This window comes from Sapajus apella, unplaced genomic scaffold (genome assembly GCF_009761245.1).
Source record: "Sapajus apella isolate SASKATOON/1434 unplaced genomic scaffold, GSC_monkey_1.0 scaffold119, whole genome shotgun sequence".
Taxonomy (NCBI): domain Eukaryota; kingdom Metazoa; phylum Chordata; class Mammalia; order Primates; family Cebidae; genus Sapajus; species Sapajus apella.
Window position 1 is genome coordinate 1295945 of NW_022437059.1, and position 3399 is coordinate 1299343.

Here is a 3399-nt window from a genome sequence, read left to right on the forward strand (position 1 = left end):
TTTTTTTTTTTTTTTTTTTTTTTTTTTTTTGAGACGGCGTTTCGCTCCTGTTACCCAGGCTGGAGTGCAATGGCGCGATCTCGGCTCACCGCAAGCTCCGCCTCCTGGGTTCAGGCAATTCTCCTGCCTCAGCCTCCTGAGTAGCTGGGATTACAGGCACGCACCACCATGCCCAGCTAATTTTTTTTTTGTAGCTTTAGTAGAGACGGGGTTTCACCATGTTGACCAGGATGGTCTCGATCTCTTGACCTTGTGATCCACCCGCCTCGGCCTCCCAAAGTGCTGGGATTACAGGCTTGAGCCACCGCGCCCAGCCTGGTAGTGGAATTTTTAAAGAAATTGAAGGTTTTGGGAAATATAGGTGACAGCAATAGGTTAAGAAAAGCCAAGCAAAGAAATTGAAGATCTGTGTCAACACTGCTTTAAGCAAGTCTGTTGGCACCATTTTCCCAAAAGCATGTGCTCACTTTGGGTCTCTGCATCACATTTTGGTAATTCTTGCAATATTTCAAACATTGTCATTATTATTATTATTGTCTGTTATAGTGATCTGTGATCAGTGATCTTTGATATTATTGTAATTGTTCTGGGGCGCCATGAACTGCACTCATATAACATGGCAAGCTTAATCAATAAACATTGTATGTGTTCTGACTGCTCCATCGACCAGCCGTTCCCCCAACTCCCTCCCTCTCTCAGGACCTCCCTATTCCCTGAGACACAACAATATTGAAATAACCCTACAAGGGCCTCTAGGTGTTGAAGTGAAAGGAATTGTCACCCCTGGAGATGTACAAGGAGATTAATGTTGTTTGCATGCTTGCTAATACAGTATCCATTCTGCAGCCTGTAGATTGAGGAGTAATTTTGATTTTCAAGTCTTATTATTTAAGAAATACATTTTGGGCCAGGTATGGTGGCTCACCAAAGCCTGTAATCCCAGCACTTTGGGAGGCCGAGGCAGGTGGATTACCTGAGGTCAGGAGTTCGAGACAAGCCTGACCAACATAGCCAAACCCTGTCTCTACTAAAAATACAAAAAATTAGCTGGGCGTGGTGGCACATGCCTGTAAATCCCAGCTACAAGGGAGGCTGAGACAGGAGAATTGCTTGAGCCCAGGAGTCGGATGTTTCAGTGAGCCGAGATCACGCCATTGCACTCCAGCCTAGGCAACAAGAGCGAAACTCTGTCTCAAAAAAGAAAAAATACATTTTGTAAAGCATTAGTTGCCGTAGATAGTGATTCCTCTGATGGATCTGGGCAAATTCAATCTTTTGGATAGGATTCACCATTCAAAATGTCATTAAGAACATTTGTGATTCATGATGGGAGGAGGTCAAAATATCCGTGCTAACAGGAGTTTGGAAGAAGTTGATTCCAATCCTCATGGATGACTTGGAGGCATTCAAGATGTCAGTGGAGGAAGTAACTGCAGATGTGGTAGAAGTAGCCAGAGAACCAGGATTAGAAGTGGAGCCCGAAGACAAACTGAATTGCTGCAATTCATGATGAAAGTTGAATGGATGAGGAGTTGCTTATGGATGAGCAAAGAAAGTAGTTTCATGAGATGGAATCTACTCCTGGTGAAGACGCTGTGAGCATTGTTGAAATGACAAGAAACGATTTAGAATACTCCATAAACTTGCTCGATAAAGCAGTGGCAGGGATTGAGAGAACTGACTCCAATTTTGAAAAAAGTTCTGTCGTGGGTTAAATGCTATCAAACAGCATTGGGTGCTATTGAGAAATCTTTTGTGAAAGGAAGACTCAATTGATGAGGCAAACTTCTCTGTTGTCTTATTTTAAGAAATTGCTACGTCCACCTCAACTTTCAGCAACCACTACCCTGATCAGTCAGCAGCCATCAACATCAAAGCAAGGCGCTCCACCAGTGAAATGATTATGACTCACTAAAGGCTCAGATGATCACTAACATTTTTAGCAATGAATATTTTTTTTTTTTTTTTTTTTTTTGAGACGGAGTTTCGCTCTTGTTACCCAGGCTGGAGTGCAATGGCGCGATCTCGGCTCACGGCAACCTCCGCCTCCTGGGTTCAGGCAATTCTCCTGCCTCAGCCTCCTGAGTAGCTGGGATTACAGGCATGCACCACCATGCCCAGCTAATTTTTTGTAGTTTTAGTAGAGATGGGGTTTCACCATGTTGACCAGGATGGTCTCGATCTCTTGACCTCGTGATCCACCCGCCTCAGCCTCCCAAAGTGCTGGGATTACAGGCGTGAGCCACCGCGCCCGGCCTAGCAATGAATATTTTTAAATTAAGGTATGTGCATTGGACTGGGTGCTGTGGCTCATGTCTGTAACCACAGCACATTGGGAACCCGAGGTGGGAGGATCACTTGAGGTCAGAAGTTCAGGACCAGCCTGGCCAACATGGTGAAACCCCACCTCTACTAAAAATACAAAAATTAGCTGAACGTGGTGGTGTGTGCCTGTAATCCCAGCTACTAAGGAGGCTGAGGCAGGAGAATTGCTTGAACCTGGGAAGCAGAGGTTGCAGTGAGCTGAGATCACTCCACTGCTCTCCAGCCTGGGCGACAGAGTGAGGCTCCATCAAAAAAAAAAAAAAAAAAAAAAAAGCCATATGTATTTTTTTGAGACATAATGCTATTGCACACTTAACAGACTACAGTATACTGTAAATATAATTTTATATGCACTGAGAAAAAAAAGTGGTGTGACTCACTTTATTGCCATATTAACTTTATTCCGGTGGTCTGGAGCCCAACCCTTAGTGTTTTGGGGGCATGCCTTTATTCAAATAGGGCCCAGCAGGGCAGAGTCATCAGGGTCTAGAGTAGGAGTCAGGTGATGACTTTGAATCCCAGATTTGTAAGGAGTGTGACTCACCTTATTAACTCGTTAGCCGATTAACTGAGTTCCCAGAGACCCCCTCCGGAGGCTAAACAGGTGGGGGACGAGAATAGAAACTAGCACCACACCAACGAGATGGGTTCCTCTAGGCTTCTTCTACCAGGTGCCCTCTCCTTACTGGACAGGTGGGTGGACGCTGGAGAGTGGACCTGCCCTCACCTGGATTCTCTCTGGTGTCCTCCGACTGCCCACAGCTGAGATCCCTACCCCGCGCAGTCCGCCCGCTCCCCCCGGCTCAAGTCCAGGGTGACTTCAGATCGCCCGCCCTCGCCCTATCCCCGTCCCCGCTTCGGTCCTGTCTGGGAACCACTAGTTTCCCTCTGCCATGGCTCCGCGCAGGTCCTGGGTCACCCTAGCCCTTCTCCTTTAGCACAGGCTCGGCCGGCCCTGGGCCTCCTGGGCCCATAACTCCTGCGATCTCCGGCCGCCCTCGCCCTGCCCGCTCCGCCAGCCGGGTCGGCCCCTCCCGCTCTCGCCCCGCCCCTCCCGCTCTCGCCCCGCCCCTC